The sequence below is a fragment of the Eschrichtius robustus genome, chromosome 5 (genome assembly GCF_028021215.1).
Source record: "Eschrichtius robustus isolate mEscRob2 chromosome 5, mEscRob2.pri, whole genome shotgun sequence".
Lineage (NCBI taxonomy): Eukaryota > Metazoa > Chordata > Mammalia > Artiodactyla > Eschrichtiidae > Eschrichtius > Eschrichtius robustus.
In genome coordinates this window covers 43,526,100-43,542,863 of record NC_090828.1, presented here as the reverse complement: position 1 = coordinate 43,542,863, position 16,764 = coordinate 43,526,100, and the positions used below count along the sequence as shown (strand labels likewise).

The 16,764-nt window shown below is 41.6% G+C and overlaps 1 protein-coding gene across 3 annotated transcripts in view; it reads left to right on the top strand.

Annotated features, from left to right (window-relative positions):
* The window catches only part of MYO1B (myosin IB), a 182,088-nt gene that overhangs the window by 13,485 nt on the left and 151,839 nt on the right, over positions 1 to 16,764 (top strand). The gene's annotated exons all lie outside the window — the stretch shown is intronic.

The following is a 16,764-nucleotide window of genomic DNA, read 5'->3' as shown; positions in this document are numbered from 1 at the left end:
GCCTGATGACACACTTATCCTTTCTCCTTCCTCCGTTCCTCCCCCCAACACCCCCCTGCCTCCCCCCAAACACACACACTGTTGACCCTTTGCTGCTCCTCATCGTACTCTTGTCTCTTGGCTTTGGTGACCCATGCTCTGGTCTCATCTCCCCTTGGTCCCTTGGTGTCCAGGTTCTGTAGGGTTTGGGCCTTGGCTTTCGCCTCCTGCTAGAATCAAGTTCATTTATTTGTCTTCAACTCCTTCTCAACTATAACTCAATCTCAGATAGCAAAGCATTAATTCTCTCAGGTATAAAAGTTGTGTCAGGTTAACCCTGTAGTAAATTTTATTTGATGATAAGACTAAACCATTTTGTAATCTTGTCCTTGCGGCTGCTTATTTCACAATTTAAAAAAAACAAAACAAAACAGTGGGAACATTGATTTAGGTCAAGGTTCAGTCAAAATTTATATTTAAGTTTATCTCGTATTTTACAAATTAACATTGTTGTTGTTGTTTTTTCCCCTTGAGTTTGGTTTTGGATTCCTTTTTTTCCCAAGAGCTTATCTTGGTTAAAATAAGACTGAGTAGGTAGCTATCCCAGTAGTGCCTGGGGGCAGAATTATTTGGGTAGGTATGGTATTACTGCCTTTTTTCCTTCAGATGTGGGTTTTCTTTTTTTTTTTTTTGGAATTAAAACTATATAGAAGTTAAGATTATCCTATTTGATGCTGAGGAGGGAGGCTTTACATGCATGGTGTTGATGAGGGAGTTGGGGTTAAATTGTGGGTATATGTTATTTAAACTGTGGTTGGTTGCACTGGGGTTTCTGGTGTACATGTGTTTACATAGTGTTTCTCTCAATAGTCTATTGAAATATATCAGTATGATTTCTATGTAAAAGTTCATATTTTTATTGAAAAGGCTGACTATCAGATTTCTAAAACTATATAAATTACGGATAGATTTACTGTTTGGCCACCTAAAATAGCACCCAGATTTTGCCGGGCAACCTTGAGAGGAACATTTATCTCTGTCGACAGTTTTAAAAGAAGTATATAATTTTAAAGTATGAAACTCAAATTTAGTTCTTAATAGTAACTTATGTGTTTATTCTTTCTATCTTTAAGAGGCAGGTTATTGGAATGACATGTGACCTTGTACTCTTGACTCTGTATCTGATTGTGGGTTTGAAGTGTTATTTTTGTGCTTTTTTAAATGACTTAGGCCCTTCTGACTGTACATTTGGGACAGAATAAATATGGTAGCTGGATATGGTTTTGAAAAACCAACCAGATTCTTAACCTGGTAGTACGATAGTACTATTCATTCTTATAATTATCTAGAGGCTCATGGCTTTAGAAAACTCTGTGAGCTCTTAGGGACCTCCAGATTTGCTGGATTAGTGGGTGTTCTTTTCCTTTGTCAAATATATCACCTGATGCCCATGACACAGTAAATGCCCAAAGTTAGAGGGCTACCCTGTAGTGTGCTCTTGAGTTTTTGTTCCTACCAGTCTATGCTTATGTGGGCTCAACTGTGTTTATTCCCAAGCCTGTTTATACCAATTGTACTTATTATTGTATTTAATATAATGATTTAAAATATACGTGCAAAAAGAATTGTTTCTATGAAAATTCATTTGAATGTTTTATAAACCACCTAATAAGTTTCTAAAAATGATTACAGCTGATTTAGGAGTAACTGAAATAACTAAAGGATTTGGAGGATCATAAAATAAAAGTATTCCCACTAATATTGTTAGTCATTCAGGATAGGTAGATTAATTTGTGATTATGTAAAACCTGGGAATCTTAGTGACTCGAATGATAATGCACAGTCACACTGGGTGGCCATTGTAGGTCAGGTGGGGGTCTGCCCCGTGTTGCCCTGGTCCTCACTCCAGCGCATAGTCTGATGGAGCTGTGCCCTCTGGAACATTGCTGATCCCTGTGGCAGAGGGAAGGGCGGACGTGAAACCTTTATGGCCATACGCCTGAATTCAGCAGTGCAGGGATAGATGGGCTTCCCACAGAGGGAGTATCGAGCATTTGTCAGGAGTAGTGCAGTCCACCCCACACTGCGTCCCAGGTGTCTCTACAGCCTCACTATTCTTTAAAGAAATTAGACTTGGAGGATGAGGCCATGAGGATGTTTTACAAGAGACCACTGGCTACTACAGTCAGTGGACATACACTCAAAAGGCCTCAGCGCTACAGAGAAAGATTGGAAAATAAATATATATTTTTATAGGGTTTATTTAAAATAATAGGTTTAGGTATGTATCATTTACTTATGACTTCCAACGTTAACTGACCTTTAAAAAAAAACAACCAGCCAAACTGTCAATCATTAGGCATTTGGATGAGAGAGCCTCTACATGAGTCTTAAATCCTCCCCTCTCTCTTGCGCCCTCCATCAAATTAGTTTCCCACCTTTTGTGATAGATTTGTCTGTTAGTTCTCTTGCACTTATCCTCATTTCATTTCTATTAGTTCTACCCTAGTTCTTATTCCTGAACTTCTAGATCCGTGCCCCAACTGAATTCCCTACTGCTAGCTTGTACAGTGCATTTATGCAAGTAGAAAAAGGTGTCCTTTAGGGCAAACACAGTCCCTCAGGAGCTTGACTTGATGTCAGTCACCATATTCCCTCTTGGCTGGCCCATTTTTATGCAGTGCACAAACTGAACTACTGCACAGAGCAATCCTACTCCCTGCTTCTAGTCACTCTCCCAACTAATTCAGACTATTCCCTGATCAAATCTCCTTAAAATTTTTGTTGTTCCTATGCCAGCTCAAAAATTTTTGATGACTCCCAATCATCTATAATGGCTGTCCTCAACTTTATTTTCCATCAGACCATCACCAGTGACTGTCGATCACACTTGTTGCCTTCTGGATGCACTGATGTCAGTAATGACTGCAGTGTAGACATATGAGGCAGGCTGTGTGATGCTTCCCTCTCCTCTCCCACCCACTCCCACCCCCTCAGCCTGCACTCTCAGACTTGCCTCAGCTTACCTTTCCTTCCAGCTTCATGGCCCAGCAGGGCACAACACCAGCTGTCTTCTGCTGCCATTCTGTCTAGACATCATCTTCTGAATATGTCTTGTACCTCTTGCTTTCAGGTTCTTTTCCGCTTAATCACATCCTATTCATCCTCAAAAAGGACCCTCAAGGTCAAGTTTCACCTCTTCAGCCATCCTTCTCTAATCCTCCTAGACCATGATAATAGTTCACCTCTAAACATAGATGGTAGGCTCTATCTTCTTCTTTTTGTGGTGAATCATCTGCCCTATGTGAGCACTTGTTTTATTAGTTACATTGCTCTTAAGAATTTTTTTCCCCAACTAGTTTGCTAATGACTGGGGAGCAGTTGATGTGTCTCTAGTTCTTTCTTCTCCCAGTGCCTATGCATCCTAGGTGCATAGGTCAGAGCAGTAGGCTGTGCCTAGTTAATCATATAATTCAGTTCTGGATGGAAGCTGACGCCGCTTCTTCCTAGCCACTGGATATTGACCTACTTTTCCCTCCTTATCTGTTTGCAAAATATTTGTTGAACGTGGTGTGTTCTCCCGGTCACAACGAATGTTTGTCTCTCCCTTTCATATGTACTAAATGCTAAAGTGCTAGTTAAATCAGTGGAAAAAAACAATGGAGAAGAAAAGTTGGTAAGTAGTTTTAATTTCTAAACCTTGTAATTATGTCATTTAAAGAGAACGCTCTGTAGTTTTTATATCTATCTACCTACCTACCTATTGAGAGACATGATTAAGGGTAGAGTATAAATTTTAAGTTTTTAGGCCTTTTGATTTGATGCTTTACAATATAACAGTGTGGTATTTTGAAAATCTTTTTTTCATAAATTACTTGTAGAAGGAAATGAACTTTTCTTAATCAGCCATATACAAGGTAGTTCACTATTAAATATTTATTTCTTACCAAAACTTCCCTTGGGAAAATTTATTGTATGGTTCTATACTTGGTCAATCTGATTAACAGTTGATTTTTGTATAGCTTTACAGGTTAAGTGCGTGCTATATTCAAGGGAAAAAATATGTGTTTATGTGTTGGGGGGCATTTGTATGTATGTATCCTTATGTAAATATATGAAATAATTGCTGCATCCTACAGAACTTTTGGAAATTAACAGAACTGTTATTAAAATTTAGTTAACATTTATCCATTTAAATTTAGTAAACATAGATTTTGTTAAACATTTTAATTTGTGACTTAAAAAGGGTTATTTAGTTACGGCATGTCTTGTAAGTTGCTTTGCTGAATTGTGTATATTTTTTAGTTCTTCATAAATGCTTTAGAATGTGTTTAGAGATATGGAAAAATTGTGGTGCTTTAAATTCCAAATGAGAAAAACTAGAAAAAAATTAACCGAGAAAATACTTCCAAATTCGAATCTGATTGCTGATTTTAATCAGCTTAGGTGAAGTAACCCACTGCAATTTAGCTGTTTTTTCTAAAAATTCTTTTTCAGTGACAAAGTTGTTTTGCCTTCTCAATTTACATTATCAGTGTCATTTTGGTAACATCTTAGCTATTTTTGTTTGATCGATTCTGAACTAATAAACATTCATGAAGCCCTAACGTAAATGTATAAACATCTCTCTCTTTGATTACGTAGTATATTAGACTTTATTTTAGTGGATAACTGCTTGAGGAAGCTTCTGAATTTTTATTATTCCAAAAATACTTTTTCTTAACCACAAGCACAGAGGCATTACTGAAGACGTACTGTTGAGTGATGCATATTTTTCTTTTACTATATAGGTTTCTTTTTTAAAATTTTTATTGGAGTATAGTTTTTATATAGGTTTTTTAATTTGTAATTTTAGATCCCTTTTTGCTTTCTTAACTAGATGCATTTGTTAAAAAAGCCAGTGCCATTTTGCAGCTAACCATGTAGTTGTAAACATAGAGAGAACACATTCACATGTACCTTGATGCCTTTGCTGATAGTGATGCTGTTGATTTTGTGCATTTCCTTCTGTGCTGTGTATGGTTAGACCCTTAATACATTTTTTTTGCTGGTGAGGTCAGAATAAAGAGACTGCTTTCCTTTACCTCTGTGTAGATGTCACTGGGAAAGTTTCTTGTGGACTGGCATTTTTGGTTTTTAACATTCTTTGTAACCAGACCCAGGATGCTTGCTCACCCCAAAATGAAGGAAGTCAGTCTTTGCAGAGTTGAGCTTTTTTTGGTTGAATCAGTAATGATGGAAGCTGGGACAGGATCTTAGGAGATGATGTATTCGACACCTTTGTGGGGAAACTGAGGCTCAGACTTGACAGTGTGCCTAGGATCACACTGTGCGCTAGCTGCAGAGCTGAGTCTGCAACATGGAACTTGTGGGGTTTTTTCTGGAGCCACTGTGGTGGTCATTCCAACCTCTGGTCTGTTGCAAAATGCAACAGCTGACATTTCCCGGAGAGATAACTTGCTTCCTTTCCCCAAAGAGTGCACTAAATTCAATACATTTCCCTCCATTGTCGCTGAAAAGAGCCTGAATGACTGAAAGGTGCCTTTTTAAAAGAAGGTAGTTTTGCTCTCGTGTACCCCAGGCTATTTTATGTGAGAGTCTTTGTTCAGCCAAATGCCTTCAAAAATTGATTTATAGGGACCCCCAAACTGATGGCTACAAGAAACCCTACTTGGGTGGCTCCTAGGTGCAATTCACCGTACTTTGACTTATAAGGGAACATCTTGAGTGCTTGGATGGTCTGATCAAGTATGAAGAGAGCAGAAAGAATCACTCTACAAGTGATGTAAGCAGGGGGAGGGGGCAAGGACAGGAGGACTTGGGTGAGCGTATTAGCATGTGGGACTAGACTGGGACCCTCTGATTAACAAGCCAATTCATTTGGAAGGAAACTTGGTTTTCCCCAGGTGACTGTATTCTATTTAATGACCACTGGTATTTGAGATCTGCGGTATTTGGGATCCGCACACCGGCCAGGAACCAGTCAGAGCTGTCAGGTGTGCCAGTTACATGTGAGCTGTTTTACGTTCACCCAGGGGTTCCAGGGTGTCAGGTTTGCCAAACTAAACATGTTGGACTTCTTGCAATATTTTTTAATCCGCATGAGGGAACACATTGAGAGGACTATGGGTTATAATTAGCACATCCCAGTGCAGCTGAGTTTGTGTTTCTGGCTATAACAGTGGTTTATAGTTTTTGGCTACTTTGTCCCACAGGAACTCATAGGCTTTTTCAGACGTTAGTTAGCTCATGAGTTCTCGTAACATCCAGTATAGGGCAGCCTGACCATAGGTTCCCCCTAAAGCCAGGACGGCTTGCCCTACATTCTTGACCTTCTAGGATTTCGGCTGTTGAGGGTACCATGCTGGGGGAGGGGGTGGAGAGGGAGGGCTGGGGGTGGCTTTCAGACCCAGTCTTGGGGGTGGGTGTCGTTCTCTTAAGTCGCCCTGCCCTTCAGCAGTTGTTCCTGCCATGACTCTGCAGAGCTTCCTCCAGGAAGTGACGGTGGGCACAGTGATGTTGGCCGCGTTCCTCCTCAGGGTACTGAACTCCATGGGGTGTCTATTTCAAATGAGGCAGTGCTTGAGGTTATTTGCATGGACACACCTGCCAGAAGACAGCAGGGAAGAGTAGGGGAGCTCTTCAGGATCAGGAGAAATGGGCACTGCGAAGGGAGGGAACTAGCATCTGGTGAGAGCCTCTTGGGAGTCGGGCTTTGCTTTCTCAAAAGAGAAAGTGGAGTGGATGTTGTCATCCCTGAATTTTTAGATCAGAAACTTGAATTCCATAGATGAATTCCTTTGGATTCGAGCTTGGGTCAGTGATTCAAAGCCTGTGCTGTTCCATGTTGGGGTGGATCAAAAGGGAATTCTCAGTCCTGGAAAACTCTTGCTACTAAACTTGTAGAAAGTTACTCTTTCCCAAGTAAAGCTTCTCTTTAAAAACTGTGGAATATTCTGACCTCTGGTGACTTAGGAATTAGATTGAAGGGTGTGTGTGATATTAATATACTAAGTATGAAAGCCTACTCTCAGACCAGATAGGAAAGCTTCCTCACCCTGGCTCTTCCAGAAACCAGATGTGCAACATCTGCTGGGTCCATTTCTGTCTCTTAAAAGAAGCTTTTGCCTGGGATCCTAAGAAATTTTGCTCATACATCAGAAGAGATAGTTTGTAGTAATCCAGAACCTTCAGTGTTGTCATGGCAGCCAGTTATTTTTGACTCAAAAATCTTTCCAATTAGTCTAGATAATACATTTTTCATTTCCACTGTTAGAAAAAAACTTTTTTTTAGCCTGTCACTTTATGAATTGTAAAGTTCTATCTAGATGCTATATTTCAAATCCTTAATAACTGGACTGTGCCCGGGGTTGAGGGTAGCCCAGCTCCTGGTTGATGGCTTTGGTTGATATGGCTAGCCTTTCTCTACCCAGACAGAAACAAACCTTGACCCTGACACTGAGTGGTCCTGGCCCATCTCTGCCTATTCAGAGGAACCCTCTGGGGTGTGAACTCTTAGGTACCCAGAATGTTGCATTAATTGCCTTTCCCATTCACAGAGCTTTTTAAGATTTGAGTCTGGCTTTATGGCTTATGGGCTTCCGTATGCTTTTAGCTGTTTATTTTTATTCCCAGTTCAAATCTATTCCATTTTATCATTGCCTGATAATTTAATGTCCTTTGTATTACCCATAGTTTGAACTCAAGACAATAGTTATTGTATGGAAACTGCCCAGTAGTTGGGCCTGTTTTTCCCTAAATCCAAGATTGTAACAAAAGCCCTCGTACTAGCAGTCTATTATATATTCTTAACAAAAAGCTTTAGAGAAAAGTGGGTAAAACCTCAGTATGTAGTGGTTTTAACAGTGGAATACAGGATTGGAAAATCAGATAACTATGTGAAGTAAATGCCATGAATCGATATACCCTATCTAAGCTTCTCTAAGGAAATGTGTTGATAGGAGTGAGAATTGGCATCCCCTAAAGCCTTTTCACAAAAGCATGTCACGGCCCACTTTCTCAATCTCTGGGGAGCCCTGCAAAGCACCCCGAGTGGCTCTGTGTGGCCCACTAACCCCTTCTCCTTTGAGAACCATGCTGCTTGAGTAAATTGTCCTGAAGAATGCAATTTTCATTCCGCTTGCCCTTAGCTTCGTAAATACCGAGAAGGTGTCTTGCCGTTCGGTTTCTCACCCGAGTCTCTCATGATCTTTCCTGTTCTTGGTGAACCATGCGAGGCTGTCTGACAGGAAGGGGAGAGATGATGGAAACAGCCCTGGAAGGAAGAACGCGCGGTGTCCCTCTCACACGCATCATCTACCTGCTCCGCACCCCAGTGCCCTGTGAGCCAGCCCGTCGGCCAGGCAGCGGGGTCTTCGCATGTGGGGAGCTCAGGCCTTCTCCAGGGGCCGGGGGAGACCAGCAAGCTAACAGCTGTGCTGGAGGAGTAGGGCTCGCTCAGAGCACGCTGCCTATAGGGCAGCGCTGCTGACACTGGTTAAAGTCGGGGGATTTATTTAAGACAAGCAGCTCAGCTGAACCACAGTCAGGATCTAAAGCAGCTTTTCTGTCTGTCCCAGGTGGTCCTTCATGTGAGGTTTGCCTTAGGGGGCGGGGGAACTTGGTTGGGGAGAGACGAGACGGAGGAGGACGGCTGGAGTCCGGCTGTGGAGTCATGTCATCTCTGATAAGGAATTTTTTTATTGAGGTTAAATCTACCTAATGTAACATTGACCGTTTTAACCTTTTTAAGTGTACAGTTCAGTGGCATTAAGTACATTCACATTATTGTGCAACCGTGTACCTGTTAAACAGCAACTTCCCGTTCCCTCCTCCCTCAGCCCCTGGTAACCACCATCCTAGTTTCTGTCTTCATGAATTTGACTGCTCTAGGACCTCATATAAGTGGAGTCATACAGTACTTGTCCTTTTGTGACTGGCTTCAGTTAGCATAATGTCCTTAAGTTTCATCGGTGCTGTAGCATGTGTCAGAATTTGCTTCTTTTCTTAAGGCTGAATAATATTCTGTTGTATATATATGTCACATTTTGTTTTGTGAATAATGCTGCTTTGAATATGGGCGTTTGAGTCTCTCCTTTCATACCCTACAGTAGAATTGCTGGGTCCTATGGCAGTTCTCTGTTTCATCTTTTTGAGCATCTGCTAAGGCATTTGAATATTAGCTTAAAGACACTGGAGAGTTATTGAAGGATTTAAAGCGGGACTTACCTGATCAGACTGTGATTTAGAAAGGCAGCTTCGGTGGTGTGGCCCATGGATGCGGGAAGGAGAGGGCTGGCAGAGACTGTCGGGGAGACCACTTAGGAGGCTGTTGCCTTCAGCGTGAGAAATGATGAAGGCTGAGCTGGGGCAGTCACAGTGGGGAAGGGCGGGGAAGGGATGGAGTGGGAGTGATTCAGCTGATATAATCAAGGAGATAGGTTGGCTGTGAGGGAAGGAAGAGACAGGGAGAGGCCAAGGATGAGAAACTGGATCAGTTGTGACTGTGGAATTTAGGGGGAGTGGAAGGGTTTTGTTTTGTTTTTGTTTTCTTGTATTTTGGTGTGTGATGATACAAGAGACAAATTTTGGATGTATTGTGTACATCTTTGTGTATTGAGATGTTAGACACAACCAAGTAGAGATGATTGGTGGGCAGGCTGTTGATAATATGTGTTGCTAATTTGGGGGAGGGGGAGAAGGTAAAGAACAAAGGGGCAGATGGCCATGCAATTTGGTTGAATTTAAAAGTGTTGGGGATATTATTGGTGTAGCTCCACAGTTTCATAGCTCCTATGGATCTATTTCACATTCCTACCTGAGGCAGAAATATTTATATATATCAAAATTTGTAACACCAGAAATGATGGCCAATTCATTGGTTATAAAAATCAGGTTTTGGGACTTCGCTGGTGGCACAGTGGTTAAGAATCCACCTGCCAATGCAGGGGACACAGGTTCGATCCCTGGTACTGGAAGATCCCACGTGCCTGCGGAACAACTAAGCCCATGCGCCACAACTACTGAGCCTGCACTCTAGAGCCTGTGAGCCACAACTGCTGAGCTCATGTGCCACAACTACTGAAGCCCACACGCCTAGAGCCCGTGCTCCGCAACAAGAGAAGCCACCGCGATGAGAAGCTCGCGCACCGCAGCGAAGTGTAGCCTCCGCTCGCCGCAACTAGAGAAAGCCCGTGCGCGGCAACGAAGACCCAACACAGCCAAAAATAAATAAATTAATTTTAAAAAAATCTGGTTTTGTAAGGATTCTAATGAATCCAAAAGGATTTAAACTAAAGCATGAAGTGTTGGATTTGTCTTATATTCTTTTTGCCCATCTACATTTTCTGACTTTTTTTCCTACGGTGAACATGTATTGCTCTTAATCATTAAAAGGGTCATTTGAAATGTCAAAAGTGGCCTATTTTCTTGTCTTGACCCTCTGACTGGACTGTGAGCTCCTGGGGGTGTATAGGAGGAGGAAGTACCGTGATTATTCACAGTGTGTCCCTAGCACTTAACACAAGGCTAGGGACCAACAGGGCTCAATACTGTAAACGGTGGTTGAACTGAATTGAATGGAAATTTAATCAAACTCTTCTCAGAGATGTGATTCCATGCTATTCTGAAAGATCTGGAAATTCCAGTGTTTTTCAGTCACTTAGCCCGTTACATTAGGTACGGAACCACGTCCTATAGACTTGGCCCCTCTTTTGCCTTTGTTGTGCCATCAGGATTTGCTGAGTCTTACTTTGTTCATGAAGTCTTGCCACACTGGCCTTGTTTTCTTACTTAAATGTGTTTCTCATGTTATTCTTAAAAGCATTAGCAATGTCTTTGGCAGCCAAATAGCTCAATTCTGTTTCCTGTCCTTTGTTGATAGTAATGTTTTTAGAGGAATGGATCAAAGTGGCTTGAAGCCGCAGTCATTATTTTGCCTTCTGGTCTGCTTTGACAGAACCAAGCAACCAAAAATGGCAGCTGTGAGAATGCCGTTTTTGAATGAATCAGTTGTCAACTGTAAATTTGCATACTTGTTCTCCTTTTGTGTTTCTGTGAATGCCTGCCATATGCCAGAGGCTGTGCACTGTGCCTTTGGGGAGAGAAAGATGAATAAGGGTGACTCTTGACTCCAAGGAGCTGATTCTCCAGAAAAGGGTCTAGGATGCATACATGACCACCCTACAAGCAGGTTAATGAGGGGAACTCGAGTCAAATAAGAACAATTGTTACTATGCTAAGAAGACGCCCTGAAGGTGCTGCCTCTGATGTGTATTATTAATGACATGTTTCAACCGTCCCCATTTACAATTACCAAAGCAGTAGATAATCTGCTTTCATTAAGTTTTCCTGCAAGTGGCTTTTCTTTGAAAGTTCCTTCAAATTTATTTATTTATTTAATTTATTAATTATTATTTATTTATTTAATTAATTAATTTTTTTGGCGGCGCTGTGAGGCTTGTGGGATCTTAGTTCCCTGACCAGGGATTGGACCCAGACTCACGGCAGTGAAAACACCGAGTCCTAACCACTGGACCTCCAGGGAATTCCCATTATTTATTATTTTTTTAAATTGAAGTATAGTTGATTTACAATGTTGTGTTAGTTTCTGGTGTACAGCAAAGTGATTCAGTTTTTTATATATATATATTCTTTTTCATATTCTTTTCCATTATGGTTTATTACAGGATATTGAATATAGTTTCCTGTGCTATACAGTAAGACCTTCTTGTTTATCTTTTTTATGTAATAGTAGTTTGTAGCCCAAAGTTTCTTCAAATTTAAAATCGTGTTCATGACTTAATATTAATCCCTGTTAACCATTGCACCCTAAGCTCTGATTTGTGAGTGTTCTTTCAAATTCTATAGTAAAACTGTTTCAACTTAAAAATACACCTTTGTTCTCATCTGTGGCACTCTGAGACCTTCGAATAACATGGGAGACCACCAGATGCTATATTTCAACTTAAACTGCATCTCTTATTAGTCATTATTAAATTATCGATTACTTTGCAACAGCTTTTCAGTGTTGCTGCTTTGATATCAATAGTAGAATGGCCATGGCCTTCATAAGGATGTGCCATGAAGTTTGGCCATGTCTGTGTAGGGCTGTTGGCTTGGGGAATGCTGGTCTTGACGTTCCGAGCATAGATGACGTTAACATGGTAGGTGGCTGGTCATTTAAGGTTGGGACTGAGTAGACTACTCATATTTAAATGTTAGGTTACAGATGGCATTTTAAGATGCTCTAGGGTGTTTATGTTTCATTCTCTTTCGGATTTTGAGGAACTTTTGAAATGATGCTTTCAATATTTTAAATGGTATTTTTATACTGCAAAAGATGCCAGTAAGTGAATTGGTGTACACTGAGATATAGGTAGTAATTTTGGAAGTTTTTGAGATGAGAGTAGGCGGGGGAAGGAATGGTTGTGATCACATATTTTGTTTTTCTTGGATGGACAAACAGATGGAAAGAGCTGGGGCAGCCATGGAGTCACCGGGTATCATCAGTTGGTGTGCTTGGTGGTTGGGCTAAATCAGCACTCTTAGGTAGAGGCCCTACTTCCAGGCTCCTCTGTGGTTTCTCGGAGGGCTCCGCCGGTGATTGTATTTTGTAGATGGCTTTCACCAAGGTTGGAAGAAAAAGATTAGGTACCTGTAATATTGAAGATGTAACCGTGGTTTAATATTATATGTTGGGCATAGTACTTAGTGTTCATGTCGATTAGGGATCTTGGTTGCTTGCAATGCAGGAACGATGTAGAGACTCACAGAATTGCAGAGAGGTCGGAGGACCAGGAAGGATACGGGCTTAGAAGCTAGGCAGGAGCTTTAGAGAGACTGGAGGGCTGGGCAGCAGGATCCATAGCAGAAACCACGGCACAGGAACCACCCGGTCTTCACGATGCTGCTGTTGCTGCAGTGAATAATGAGTGTGACCACCAGCTGTCGTCATGACCCGGGACTCCAAGTCACAGGAGGATGTCATTGGCTGTGTACAAGCCATGTTCCTTGGGGTGGAGAGAGAGCAGATCTGTCTCCTTTGAATTCTGTACTGGGAACTGGGTATTGCTTCTCACTGGATTACTTGTCGCAAGGTAACTGGGCCCCCAGAAAGGGAGATTAGGTGCAAATAGGAATAGGATTGTATACTGGATGGTGTCCCGTTTAAAATAAAAGACAAATGTCTACTATGGCTCCCCCTTTGGCTGCCCAACATTCACATAAGCCTTTCTTTCCATACTTAGGCTTACGAAAATAAAATGCCCCAGCCAACATAATGCACCTCTTCCCCGTATGGCTGAAAACATAGCCACCCCGTCCCCAGAGGTTCTCAAGAAAACCTCCTCTGTCCATTGTCTTCTGTGGCCCAATCTAAGTGGAGCACTGGGGATGATGGCTCTGTCATGCTTTAGTAGTTGTTTTTTGTTTTACGAGTTGGAGGTCTTGGGGTTGATTGTCTTAAAGAGTCAAGCCACTTGTAAGTCACTGTCAGCCGTACTTCTTTGGCAGTGTTAGATCCCTTAAAAATGTTGTTGGCTTTCAAGGTTTATCTGCTTCCATGGACTAATAACTAAAACCAGATATACTACCAGCCCCTCAGGTTTTGAACCTAGAACTTGGTCTGAGAACTTGTCTCTGGGCGATTGGACCTGGCCTTGTTGCTCTGCCAAGTGCCTTAGCTCTTGGTTAATGGAATCCACCTGGGAACAGTTAAGAAGCTTAAGAAGCAGTAGAGCAGGTGATACGTCCCCTGTGCTCCATCTTCATGGTGGGAGTGCTATCCCTTTTTCAGGCTGTAGAGATGAAACGGTTGGTGCTTGGGATAGAGGACTTCTCCTCTGTGTCCGCTGCCCCCGGGCAGAATGACTCAACTTAGTAGCGTCATATGTTCTTCTCTCTGGCTTTCAGACAGACCAGTTTCACAGCAAGCATGTCTTTGTCTCATAGATCCTTAAGAAGTAGCCAACACATACTCTGGCATCTGTTTTTTTTTCCCCTCGAATTCTCGAAAGTTGCAGGCACAGGTCCATGTCGTAAGGCACAACAGGCCATGGTTTAATCAGCTGTGTCTCTGTTAAGCATCAGAGGTGATCTTGCCAGTCTAAGATGGTAAGTAGGTCCTCATGCCTCCACTCTGTGGCCTTGGCTCAGCCAGTGCATGCGCTTTAGTGTGTTCACTGGCAGCGCTCCATTTCCTCATGCCAGCTTCTTTTATTGGGTAAGATGCTTTCTGTCACAAATAATAGAAAATCCAACTCAAAACAGCTTAAATAATAAAGACAATTAATTGGCTTCTGTGACTGAAAACTTGAGAGCTGTGGGATGGGCTTCAGGTGTAATTTGATCCAGAGGTTTGTGATGTCATCAGGTTATTTTCTTTCCCTGCCCTCCTCCATGTATTGTTTTCCTCCTCAGACCCGGCCCCTCATGAAAGCAGACATGGTCACAGAAGTTCCAAGTATCACATCTGTAAATCATGCCACCCAGAGGTAGATGGAACCTTTGTCCTCATATTCCAAGCCAAAGCCTCAGGCTCAGTTATGTGACCAGCCCTGAATCAATTACAGTGGCTGGGAGGTGGAAATGTGTTGATCGCCTTAGTGTAGATCACACGCTACGTTCCCGGAGCATGGGATAAAATTGGCTTGCCTGGAACAATGTGGATTCCCCTGGGGGTCTTGGGAAGGGTGCAGGTGGACATTTATGTGTCAAACAAAAAGTATCCTTAGTGCTCTATGTACGTTCCCATATGAATTCTTCTGATAGTTTGTGGAAACCTTGAGTTAGCAAGTGATTCTGAAATTTGTTCCTGCAGTCAGCGTTGCTCTTTCAGAGAAAAAACAAATCAGTTTCTTTTGGCTGAACAAAATATTCCGACTAATTTCGTTGAGATGTCAAAGTGAACCAACCAGGCCTGGAGATAGTAGTCATGGTAAGGGAAATCAGTCCATTTGCGCGAAGATAGGAAATATCTCTGTGTCATTTTCTCAGTGTCCCAGTTTCACCGTGAGAATGAAAATGAGGGGGAAGGCTGTCACTGTTTCCTCCCCTCTAAGTGCCTAGATGCTAAAAAAGTAAAATGATATGAAACAAAACTGTGCTGGCATGACTACGTAGACGTTGCTATCACCTTTTCAGTTGGTTTACTTTATTGCTGTATTTTGGTTTGCAAAAGTTGTATTTTCAGAGTTTTTCACTTTTACCCACTGTCTGTAACTCAGCATTTGTTTTGCTCTCTTCCGCCCTTCAGATTATAAAGTTGGGATAGAAGTGTAACAATTAGAACCCATACTCTTGCTTGAAACTTGTATTTGAAAAAATGGTGAAGCAAGTTTAATTACAAAGACTGGCTGCTTAATTACTGCTACCTGCAGCGAAGCTGTTGTCTTTCTGCAGCTGTTTCCATAAGTAGACTTTATTATATACAGGAATCTACCCCAGGGCAAAGAGTTCCCATTCTGCCTCTTTGCTTAATTTAAATTGCTGGTTTGAGGTGGTTATTTTTGAAACTCTTCTCAGGTTCACTTCCCCCTTAATCCCTAAGCCTTCTTTCCTCATCTGCCAAATTATATGTAATGCATCGCAGCTAGAGTGCTTTTGGCATTTCTCGAGTCTGAGAACTTGAAATTTGATTTAAATGTTAATTTATTGTGACAAAGGTTGGGTACTCATGTTCCTATTCCTGTACAAGTCTTTCCGCGGACTTGGCGTGGGACCAGCTGTCTCCCTGGCTTCTGCTGCATCTCTAGAGAGTGGCAAGTACCCCTACCTCCACCTGGTTTATTTTGAAAGATCTGGCCTAGTTCAAAGTGCGTGAAACCATTCTTGGTGCGACTATTGTTGGGTTTTAGCGATACCTGGGGCTATTTATTCCAGGTGTACTTGGTATGAAATTAAAAAAAGACATATTAACAAAAAGTTAACCCTGTTTTTCTTCTTTTGAATATTAAATACTTCCTTATTGGTTGCTTTCGTTTATGAGAGAATCTTGCTGCTTCTTCTTGGTCTCTTTTTTTGGCTTTTCAGTGCACACTTGAAAAAAAAAATGTTTTTTAATGGGTCAGAAATAAAGAATGTGTTTGGATTCATAGAAATCATTAATAATTAATAATAAAGAATTATGTAATTCCCGGTCTTTCCCAGTCCTCTTTAAAATAACCCAACTAAATGTAGCTTCTTTTGCCTCTAAGAGACCTACTAGATGTTCTAGACTAGAATAGAGTACATTTATTTAAATTGCTAAGTCTTAAGCAAGAAGACTGACCTTTATAAGATATAGGATGCTTGAGTGACTCCCTCATAGAAAGAATTAAACGTACTCCCCTCTCAGTATTAGGGGCATGAATATATGTGAGTATTTATTAGTATCCTGAAATATTAGTTAGTATTAGTGTACTAAAGTTAAACAGAATTGACTTCTGCATTGGAAGCATTTAGAGGGAATGGCCCAGATGAATTTAGTTCTACATCCTGATGATATTAGAGAAAGCAACATAGCACACACACACACACACACACACACACACACACACACACACACATCTCACCACACCACACCCCACCACGCCACACCACACACACTCTCCTAAATTCAGATGGTTGAAAGACTTTTAGTACTCTTGACAGTGATCAGATTTGAAGTCTTGGGCATTTAACATTCTTGCTCTTGGGTGGCACCATCCACTTTAGAGTGGGAGTCCAGTGCTGCCTTTGCAGTGTGCCTGTGTTTTCCACTTGGTAGGCTTTCACATTGAGCTAAAGGGAAACTAGTATTTCTGGTCT